We start from the raw sequence: 12561 nt of genomic DNA, 5'->3' as shown, positions 1-12561 counted from the left end.
AGCGCAAAGGATAGATTTTATGATAAATAAATCAGGGAGGGAACAATGGGCTGTTTATTACACTAGTCCCCAAAGTTTTATGTTCATATTTTTTATTCGTTGGCTAAACAAATTTGGGGAATTATATTGAATTTGATTTGTTAGGTTATTAGGTTGAGTGTCCAAACGTTTCAACCACTGATTGAAATCTACAAAAGGAGTAACTTTTTGTATCATCATTTGGGATGATCATCAATTTATCAGCTATTGTCTTATCCCTGTAAATAAATAGTTGATCAGAAAAAATAAACCCTTTTATTGCACAGCTCTTGACTGCAAGAGACCTTACAGCCTAATGGTAGTAGAAAGTTACACCTGTTACTAGATGAAGACATTCCCGATACTCTAGTGGACGCTTTTAACTTCGAACAAAAGTTACTATTTATCTTTTGTAGATCTATCATATATGCTTTTCAAGTATGGATTCGAAACCGATTAATATCCGCTGGATTAGAACCGGTTCCGAACCACTCTGGAAAATCATCGCACAGTATTATAGACATACCCTCTGAGCTAACATAACTAGTTTTAATCTTATAATTTTAATATTCACTGAAAGCTGTCTATAATTCGATGCGATAAACAACTATTTGCGAAATAATCAGTCACAAATGTTTTATAAATATTTGAAAATATTCAGTGTGTGTGTGTGTGTGTGTGTGTGTGTGTGTGTAAGTATTCAGTGCATCTACTCTATAGATATAATAATCATTCTGTCTGTCTGTTTGTCTACTACCAGCTTCTGTGACATACCTAAAAAAATAAACAAATATTATTCCTTTTCCAATATTTTTTAGAAAATGCTAAATTATTATAATATGCTACTTATTGGTCGGCCTAAAAACTTTGGGGACTTTTATGGGCTTTTGATTGGTTGGTTCCATAATAATAGCGTTCAAACTTTTCAACCAATAATTTAAATATACAAAAATGGTCAATTTGTTTGTCATCTTGGGGAATGATAATTGGCCACTGTCTTATCCCTTATGGTCCCTGTTTTTACCCCAAATGTATAAAAAGTACCCAATCATATCAAAGAAACAAAATAATAATTTTTAAACTTGAAAAACTCTAATTGATGTCAATTATTGAAAAGGAACTCAACAAACAACATTCTGCGGTTTACAATTTTTCCGTTCAGTTTTGCAATTTCTTATTTTCACATCAGGGATCTTTAGGGATAAGACAATGGATAATAAATCAATGTACATCCCCAATGATGATGATTAAAATTATCCCTTCTGTAGATTAAAATTATTAGTTTGGACACTGCCGCCAGTTAGGAATCAACTAATCAAAATTCAATAAACCTTCTCAAAGTTTTTGATAAGATACCGTGGTTATAAAACTTTGGGTACCAGTATATTTTACAGTCTAATGTCCCCTCCCTCCCTGATAAACAGTACACATATACAAATTCCACCTGTTTGATATTTCTTTCTTATAAATGAATCCTATCAATTTGTTTCATTTTTAGAATATTGTTAAATGTTAAAAAAGCTTTGTGATAATATCTTAAGACTAAGGACGATATATTGATGTAAATACAACCCTAATTCTGATAAACCAAATAACCCCATTCTGTACATTAAAATTGATTTTATGAAAGTCCCTAAAGTTTTCAAGCTAACGAATAAGAGATTGAAAAACTTTGGGGACCAGTATAATATACTGTTCAATGTACCACTCTTCTTCTGTCAACCAAAGAAGTAATTCGTATTTATATCCAGTAAAATCTTATAAATGGCTATACTGATCAGTCCACAATTGAGGATTAGTACCCCCCCCCCCTAAAAAAAAAGAATACCTAGTTTTTTTTTATTTTTGAAAAATATCGAATGGGGTGGGGGAGGGGATGGCAATATCCTTAACCTTAGACCCCCAAACTCTTCCTTTAATGTCTTAAAAGCTATGGACGCAGATTTTAAAAATACTTGTCACTGTTCCCAGTATCTTAGGAAGCTTAATTGATTCTCACGACTAAGCTAAAGACAGAACAAGTAAGGAGGTGCTACATGAAATGCTAAACACACAAAAGATCTTGGGATTTTAAGGGATAAGTCATTTGACAATGAATTAGTGTACATCCCTAATGATAATAAACAAAATTACCCCTTCTGTATATCAAAATAAAGTTTAGAAACTAGAAGTTTGAACCAACCAATTAATATTAAATAAAAACTACAAATTGTAAGGTTACTAAAAGCAGAACTTTGTATAAATATTTGGGAGTAGATTAATTGTTGTATATTTTATTTATTTTGTAATACCTACCATCTATCTATCAAATTAAAGTCTATAAAAGGATTAGAAATAGGACAAACAAAATGTAAAACAGGAAAGGCAACATTAAGGAATCTTAAGGGATAAGACAATGGACGATAAATTGATGTACATCAAAAATCATGATAAACAATATCACCCTTCCGTAGATTAAAATTATTAGTTGAAAAGTTTGGACACTGAAAATTTCAACTTAACAATCAATATTTAATAAAAGTACCCAGAATTTTGAAAGAAAATGTCTTTACAAAACTTTGGGTACCAGTGTAACCTCAATACCCAAAGAAAAAGGTCATCTATGACATGCTATCTACTTTTCATGAATTTACAAAATTTGTACTGTTTTTTAAGCCATTAATTGCTTAAAGGCATTATTTTAGAGTTATTGCAATGTCCAATTAGGCAAATTGATCACATAGCTACAGAAAACGCGCGCCAAATATATCTTTTTTCGTGCGTTTATTATTGAAAATACATGTCTCTTTGCATACCATTAAACAGCGGTAAAGAAAGAAAGACAAATTAAATTTAGGTCATTCAAAAACAGGGATAAAAATAGCCTCAAACCATTATAAAATTATACACATTTAGTCTTAATGTCACAGTCACTTTTTAAAAGGGACGCCCTCTGCATCTTAGTGATGTATCTAAGGACTTAAAATAGTCTAAAACCATCCTGGGTTCTATAGTAAGCTTCCGTTAAGTGGCGAATGCATTTGGTTCAGTGGTTAGCGAGATCTTAACAGACAAACAGAAAAAAAACTAGCGGATCAAAATGATAGGGAAAATTGGTGAAAATAATCCCAATACTTTTTTTAAAAAGTAAAATAACATAAAACCATCCCTGGTTCTATAGGTATATGAGGTTACCCAAAAATGGAGCACCAGTTCAAAGGTTATCGAGATCTTATTGAATAAACAGAAAAAAAACCTTACTACTTTATATTATTGGATTAATAATGGCCGAAAATTTATTTTAATAAGTACATCGATCCTTTCATTTTGAGATTATAATTAACATACCTTGACAATAACATTACTTATAAATACACATAATTGTCAAAAAACGGTCATTTATGAGATCTTAAGCATCAGAAAATATCAATATATAGCCCTGAATATAATGAATGAATGAAACCTTTAGTTAAAAATCAAATAAAACTAATTATCCAGGCAGGGAGAGAGGGGACATTGGACTGGAAATTACACAAGTACCCAAAATTGTATAACCACGTCATTATATTAGTTGGCTTAAAACCTTTGGGTACTAAATTTGATTGTTTTCTTCCAAACTGGTAGTGTGTAAACATTTTAACCAAGATGTAGTTTTCTTTATTATTTTTTTTTCATTGTCTTATCCCGTTAGATTTCTGCTAATTATCTTAACCCTTCTTTCTGTTCTAATTCTAGGTATAAATGTATAGGTTAATGGCCGATAAATTAATCTTTTTTACCTTTATCGAGGGAGATAACATTGTACTGTATATTATACTGGTACCTATAATTTTATAAACACGCTTTCTCATTCGTTATCGTAAAACTTTGGGTACTTTGATTGGGTGGCCAAACTTATCCACCAATAGATCTACAGAAGGGGTAATTTTGTTTATCATATTAAAAGGTATAAATAAATTTTTCGTCTATTGTCTTATCTATTACTGAAAATGCCCTAATTTCAAAATCATTGACATATCCTTTTAACCTTTGCATTAAGTGCTTCGTAATTCTTAAACAATAAAATCAGAGAGGGAGGGGTCATAGGACTGTAAATTACACTGGTACCCAAAGTTTTATAATCATGTTATATGGTTCGTGATTTTCTAATAGCTCATCAAATCCAGGAATCTAAAGGGATAACCCGATGACCGATAAAATGTACATCCCCAATGATGATACACAAAATTATCCCTTCTGTAGATAACAATTAGTTCTTGAAACATTTGAACACTCAACCAATCAAAATTCAATGAAAGTCCCCAAAGGGGGGGGGGGGTTTAATGCAACCATCTCGTAATCAGTGATTAAATGGCACTTAGAATTCGAATTTCGGTCTGAAATTTTGCATGAGTAATCCTCGGTAGGTCTATTTTCCCTAAATCGAACAAAAAGTTGGAAAAGTAACGGCTGGCGGCTGGCAGCTCAGCCGTTTAGCCGTTTTTTGCCTATTTTCAGGGAAAATTCATCATTTATTACGTAGGAATCAACTTTTAAAAACACACTTTTGGTTTAATTCAAGGTAAATGTTAGCAATAACCATTTTTTAAATTTCTAGTACCAGCTGCTAAACAGCTAGAACCGGCTGAAAACGGCTGGGAGCTGCCAAGAGTATGAAGGGTAGATATGGCTTGTGACATATCTAGGGGTAGGTTTTTATGGGTGCTGAGCTCAAAAATACTACCAAAAATTATGGTGGCCCATCCATATGATATGGCAGCTGGGTAACAGCTGCAGCTCAGCTGGGAGCGGCCAAGAGTAGAATGAGTAGATAGGGCTTGTGACGTGTCTAGGGGTAGGTTTTTATGGGTGCTGAGCTCAAAAATACTACTAAAAATAGTTATGGCCCGTCCATTTGGCGGCTAAGTAACAGCTGCAGCTCAGCTGGCAGCGGCCAAGTGTAGAATGAGTAGATAGGGCTTGTGACGTGTTTAGGGGCAGGTTCTTATGGGTGCTGAGCTCAAAAATGCTACCTAAAATAGTGGCGGCCCATCCATATGGCAGCTGGGTAACAGCTGCAGCTCAGCTGGCAGCGGCCAAGAGTAGAATTAGTAGAATGAGTACATAGGGCTTGTGACGTGTCTAGTGGTAGGTTTTTATGGGTGCTGAGCTCAAAAATACTACTAAAAATAGTGGCGGCCCGTCCATATGGCGGCTGGGTAACAGCTGCAGCTCAGCTGGCAGCGGCCAAGAGTAGAATGAGTAGATAGGGCTTGTGACGTGTCTTGGGGCAGGTTTTTATGGGTGCTGAGCTCAAAAATGCTACCTAAATTAGTGGCGGCCCATCCATATGGCAGCTGGGTAACAGCTGCAGCTCAGCTGGGAGCGGCCAAGGGTAGAATGAGTAGAATGAGTACATAGGGCTTGTGACGTGTCTAGGGGTAGGTTTTTATGGGTGCTGAGCTCAAAAATACTACTAAAAATAGTGGCGGTCCGTCCATATGGCGGCTGGGTAACAGCTGCAGCTCAGCTGGCAGCGGCCAATAGTAGAATGAGTAGATAGGGCTTGTGACGTGTCTAGAGGCAGGTTTTTATGGGTGCTGAGCTCAAAAATGCTACCTAAAATAGTGGCGGCCCATCCAAATGGCAGCTGGCAGCGGCCAAGAGTAGAAGGAGTAGAATGAGTAGATAGGGCTTCTGACGTGTCTAGGGGTAGGTTTTTATGGGTGCTGACCTCAAAAATACTATCATAAAAAGTGGCGGCCCATCCATATGGCAGCCGGGTAACAGCAGCAGCTCAGCTGGGAGTGGCCAAGAGTAGAATGAGAAGATAGGGCTTGTGACGTGTCTAGGGGTAGGTTTTTATGAATGCTGAGCTCAAAATTACTACCAATAATAGTGGCGGCCCATCCATATTGAAGCTGAGTAACAGCTGCAGCTCAGCTAGGAGCAGCCAAGAGTAGAATTAGTAACATATGGCTTGTGACATGTCAAGGAGTAGGTTTTTATGATTGCTAAGCTCAAAAAAAATACCAAAAATAGTGGTGGCCCATCCATATGGTTGCTGGGTAACAGCTGCAGCAAGCCGTTTTTTGGGACTATTGAAGGATAACCAAATATTGAATATTTCAGTATTGATTAAGTTGTTAAACAGCTGAAATTGGCTGAGAACAGTTACTAACAGATAAAAGTCAATGTTTAAGACATAGCTTGTAATGTGTCAAGGAGGATATCAAAAAATTTATTATTTCAGTTCAATTAAACTTCTCCCAATTAACATTATAACTTTCTTTCATGGACATATTACTAGTAACACTTTTTTAATTTTTAGATTTCACTGAAAACTACCAAAAACGTCTGAAAACAGTTATCAACAGCCAAAAGTATATGTTATAGATATAGCATAGCATATGAAATTTCTAGGGGTAGGTTTTTAACTTTTTAGGGGGGTGTTGAGCTCAAAAATACTACTAGTATTAGTGGGGGCCCATCAATATGGCCGCTGGGTAACAGCTACAGCTGAGCAGCAGCCGTTACCCTAATGCCATATGGATGGGCCTTTCTATTTTAAGGGATTATTGATAAGCTTGGCACCTATTGTAGCTTCTATCTGTTGGTAACTGTTCTCAGCCAATTTTAGCTGTTTAACAACCAAATCAATACTGAAATATTCAATATTTGGTTATCCTTCAATAGTCCCAGAAAGTGCTTAGAGCTGAGTCTTAAACAACGGCTTACTGCTCAGCTGCAGCTGTTATCCAGCAACCATATGGATGGGCCACCACTATTTTTGGTAGTTTTTTTGAGCTTAGCACCCATAAAAACCTACCCCTTGACACGTCACAAGCTCTATGTACTCCTTTTACTCTTGGCTGCTCCCAGATGAGCTGCAGCTGTTACCCAGCTGCAATATGGATGGGCTGCCATTATTTTTGGTAGTATTTTTGAGCTCAGACCTACTCCTGTTACCCAGCAACCATATGGATGGACCACCACAATTTTTGGTAGTCTTTTTGAGCTTAGCACCCATAAAAACCTACCCCCAGACACGCCACAATCCCTATGTACTCATTCTACTCTTGGCCGCTCCCAGCTAAGCTGCAGCTGTTACCAAGCCGCCATATGGATGGACCGCCACTATTTTTTGTAGCATTTTTGAGCTCAGCACCCATAAAATCCTACCCCTAGACACGTCACAAGCCCTATCTACTCATTCTACTCTTGGCCGCTGCCAGCTGAGCTGCAGCTGTTACCCAGCTGCCATATGGATGGGCCGCCACTATTTTTAGTAGCATTTTTGAGCCCAGCACCCATAAAAACCTACCCCTAGACACGTCACAAGCCCTATGTACTCATTCTACTCTTGGCTGCTCCTAGCTGAGCTGCAGCTGTTACCCAGCCGCCATATGGATGGGCCGCCACTATATTTGGTAGCATTTTTGAGCCCAGCACCCATAAAAACCTACCCATAGACACGTCACAAGCCCTATCTACTCATTCTACTCTTGGCCGCTGCCAGCTGAGCTGCAGCTGTTACCCAGCTGCAATATGGATGGGCCGCCACTATTTTTGGTAGTATTTTTGAGCTCAGCACCCATAAAAACCTACCCCTAGACACGTCACAAGCCCTATCTTCTCATTCTACTCTTGGCCGCTCCCAGCTGAGCTGCAGCTGTTACCCAGCTGCCATATGGATGAGCGGCCACTATTTTTGGTAGTATTTTTGAGCTAAGAAGCCACAAAAACCTACCCCTAGATACGTCACAAGCCATATCTACCCTTCATACTCTTGGCAGCTCCCAGCCGTTTTCAGCTGGTTCTAGCCGTTTAGCAGCTGGTACTAGAAATTTAAAAAATGGTTATTGCTATCATTTACCTTGAATTAAACCAAAAATGTGTTTTTAAAAGTTGATTCCTACGTAATAAATGATGAATTTGCCCTGAAAATAGGCAAAAAACGGCTAGACGGCTGAGCTGCCAGCCGCTAGCCGTTACTTTTCCAACTTTTTGTTCGATTTAGGGAAAATAGACCTACCAAGGATTACTCATGCAAAATTTCAGATCAAAATTCGAATTCTAAGTGCCATTTAATCACTGATTACGAGATGGTTGCATTAAAACCCCCCCCCTTTGTTAAGTCGACGAATAAGAAAATGTTATTGTAAAACTTTGGGGACTAGTGTAATAAACAATCCATCAAATCCCTCTCAGCATTTAATCAGAATTTAAAGGTTGTTTCTGGATTTTTTTACAGTCGCTGTGGTTTTTAAATTTCGTAGCAACTCTAAAAACAAAACATATGTAGAATCATCCTTTGATTTCAAACTATTTTTGGTGATTCTTTTAACAGTTGGGTAGAAATTGAATGGCGTAGCAATTCAACAATATTTACTAGAATCATTCTGATTATATTTATTGCCTGGTCTTCTCATGTTATAACTTTGATTTTTGTATGTATGTATATTACTGCGACAATTAGGCACCATAAAATCAAAAGGATCTTCACTTAGTCTTAATGTTCGTTTGTACGTCTTCGTTTTTATGAAAGTTGTCATCCCAGTTTAAATTACATTTATTGTAAAGTTTTATTACCCCTTAATACAAAAAGTATTTTTTGGTATGATAATTAGACCATTTCAATCAAACTATGGGATGAAGGAAACAATAGACTGAAATAATACTAGTACCCAAAGTTTTATAATCAGCTTATTTATTGAGTTTAGTACTTTTATTAAATCTTAATTGATTGGTACAAACTTCTTTTTATCAAATTCATGGATTGGGATATTAGACAATTTGGAACAAATTATCTTCCCCCAAAAATCTAAATTGTTCATGGACTGTACCCAAAGTACCTATTTCCATTAGCTCACAAACTTTGGGTACTTTTATCAAGATCACGATTGGTTGGTTCAAACTATCTGTGTCAAAACTTTAGTAAGATAATTTGACCAATTCAATCGAACTCAGAGATTGGGGGATAATAGCTTAAAACCAATCCATGTCCTAAACCAGTTTGGGATCTATCTGAAGCTTCCCTTCATAACAACGTTTCGGAGCCGGAGCAGCAACATTTTTGGTGGAGCCGGAGCCGTATTTTTTATAAAAACGGCTCCGGCTCCAGATTAGCTAAAAATGATTTTTTAAAGTAATATTATAATTTGGCAACGGTCTATTTCCATATAATAAACTGAAAAACTATTATTACTTAACAAATAGACACACATCCTTCTACTTTTATATAGCTTTAATCAAATTAAAGCAAAATATTTTATATTATTTATTTTATTTTATCAAAATCAATAATGAACAAAAATTGATATATTAATTTTAAGGTAGGAGCCGGAGCCGCATCAAAATTAAACGGCTCCGAAACGCTGCACAATAAGGAACTTCATACTTAAGTTTGTTTGTAAAAATGATAAAATAAATTTTGAAACAAATAAAAGCAAAAAAAATTAAATGACAAAATATGAATTTTAGATTATGTAATTTGTTTCAGCCATAAAAGAAGATTTAGACGTCAGCATTTTATTATTATTTTGTCTTTTTAATAAAACTATCAGAATTCTTAATTTCATTAAAAAAAGAACTTAATGCCAACAACTTTTTCACCAGTAAGAAATGTCAATATTAGAAAAGAATTAATTATTGTTATTCTTAATGTAATTAGCCACCCTGTGACCTAATTCAAGCTACCCTAAAGTTGGGACCCAATCAGTTCAGTAGGTAACGATATTTGAATGGACAAATTATAAAACATTTCTACTTTATATTACAGAATATGCAAAACAGAATATTTTGACCGAAAGAAAAGTTTATTAAAAATTACCTTTGCTTTGATTCGCTTAAATTTAATTTTTCATGATTTTTTTTAAGATGGACGCAATTCCAAATCATAATTTGATGAATTTTCCGTTGAAAACTCCGGACGCGCATTTTCCCAGGTTAATTGTATGGTTAAACCCAGGCAGGGAGGGATCATTGGATTGTAAATTACACTGGTAATCCAAAGTTTTAATGTTATATTCGTAGGCACAAAAAAATGTTATTGAATTTTTATTGGTTGGTTCCCATCTATAGGAGTAGTTATACCTATAATAATTGAAAATGTATGTACAATAATTTATCGTCAATTGTCTTATCCCTTAGGATCCCTAGATGGTTATACAATCATATTAGTGCGCGCAACACAGATTCGTTATGGGCGTTGCCGTGGCTAGGCGCGCGCGCCTTTCTCTGGTTCTGTTGGGGGGTGGGGGGGAGTGAATATGATAAAAGTTGAACGGGGTATGAATACAGGTAAGGGTGGGGGGGGGGGGTTAGCTCACAAAATTTGGTTTCAAGATTTTACAAACGGCGGCCCCATTTGGTTGGGTATGCTCTTCATATTTTGTTATATTACAAAAAAATAATAAAACGAACTTAACTAAAAACGTACCTTAAACCGTAGATTCTTAAATATTTAAAAGCGTTACCAACAGATAATCCGGTAGAAAAAAGTGATGTTAATCTTCTGTTCTACCCAATGACGTACCCCCATTAACATGAGCAAATATTAGTGGAAGATTTAGGAAACTCTTACTTTGTAAAACCCACTCAAGATTCAATCATACATTTTAGGACTTTAAGCTACTGTGTTATGTATCGTTTAGAGTCAATTATTCCCGCCCTTCATGGGATAAAAATATTTTTGAAAGTTGATACCCAGCCAAAAAATGGCTGGGGCAGTATTGCAACAACATTGGTGAGCGCAAAAATGCCGCGAGGCATTTTTAAACCTGTTACAAATAGTAAAATAAAGAAGGAGAGAGTGAGGGAAGAGAGAGAAAGAGAGAGAGTGAGGAAGAGAGAGAAATAGAAAGAGAGAAGGAGAGAGAAAGAGAATAATGACCAGCTAGAACCAATCTTATTGGTCTAAACTTTTATATGAATCAAATTTTATATTGTTAGTATGGCCAGTTTTTAGTCAAGTTAATGGATATAGAATATACGTGGATATTATGGCAGGGAAAAAATTGTATATTATCTAGGTTGCTCATTTATTAGTCAGTTCGTTCGTCCAGTAGGAGGGCTGGGGATGGGGAAAAGATGTGAAAGGGGGAATTGATATATTTTAATCCGCTACAAGTTTCACTTTATTGAAGTACATGAAAATCTGGGATAAGATCCAATTAATAATATATCCATTGCCAAGTTGGTTTGGTTACCCGCCGCGCGTACACTGCTCAAGAAGGGGTCAATACCCCCCTACCCCCCCCTCCCCCAACATAAAATTTTCTAAACCCTTTGAGTCATTCTTTGTTTCTTTATAAGATTGCCCCCCTCGAAATTATAGAACCCCTTGTTCTGGTTATTAGAGTTAGCATAGAGATTAAGATAGATTAATGTACTTCCCCAATGGGCAATGATGATGAACAAAATTAACTATTCTGTTTAAGATAATTTTTAGTGAATAAGTTTGGACAATTCTTGATTGTATCAATCAATAAAGTTTTAATAATATTACCCAAGATGTGTTTACAAAGCTTTAGGTACCAGTATAATTTACAGTCCAATGTCCCCTCCCTTCTTGAAAAAAACCTTATACATGAAATCTACATATTTTTTCATTTCAAAACCTTTTTCTAAACACTAAAAATCTGATTTTCAACAGTGTCTAATCTAATGATATATCTTTCTCCCTTTTTCTCTCTCTTTCTCTCTCCCTCTCTCTTTCTTTCTCTCTCTCTCTCTCTTTCTTTCCTTTCACCCTGTTTTCGCTGTCTCCCAAATTTGTTAGCTGCCTGTGTTTTATGATTTCATGAGGCGGCCATATTTCACAGAAATTTTGATTTGTAGGGTTGTGAAGATAAGTCGGTTTACACCCCCTATGATGATAAATAAAGTCACCCCCTCTGTAGATTAAAATTACTAATAGCTTTTGAGCCATGATTTTTAAGATATCATGATATTAGACTTTGGGTACCATTTTAATTAACAGACTAAAATACTTTTGTCTAGTACGAAAGGGGGGAGGGGGTAACTATTATTTAAAATTTAAATAACAATAAAAAAAAGGAAAAAACATTCCAGGACCTTATATTAAGATTCCCTCAATTGTTTTCGTGGCCAGCGAGAACATTTCCGCCAATTATACAGTACTAAGAGTACATTACTTTATCGTCCATTAGAATCTCCGTAACATGCCTAGCTAGAGCCCTAGTCACAATTGCGTGTTCTTTTATCTAACTACTTCAAGAAGTACAACAATATAATATATCTTAGCATGGTGGGGATACGAAAATACAATCATCTATAATACAAAGTAGCTTGATGTCTGTCCGTCTGTCTGTCTGTCCCTTAAGATCTCGGTAACCACTGAACCGATTGGATTCTACTCTTCAGGGTATATACCTATTCATCCTGTGGTGGTTTTAAGCTATTTTCTTGGGGGGTGGGACACCCCCAACCCCCCAAAAAACAAAAAAAATCCCCCCCATTTTTTTTTTTTTTTTTTTTTTTTGTAAGAAATATCCTTGGTCCTTTTGTAGATTCCTTTGTAGAAGATTTCTTTTGTGGAATATTTTTTTTTACACATTTCAC

Source organism: Acartia tonsa, chromosome 14 (genome assembly GCF_053477335.1).
Source record: "Acartia tonsa isolate MP-2025a chromosome 14, ASM5347733v1, whole genome shotgun sequence".
NCBI lineage: Eukaryota > Metazoa > Arthropoda > Copepoda > Calanoida > Acartiidae > Acartia > Acartia tonsa.
The sequence above is the reverse complement of the archived record's forward strand: the minus strand, read 5'-3'. Positions refer to the sequence as shown.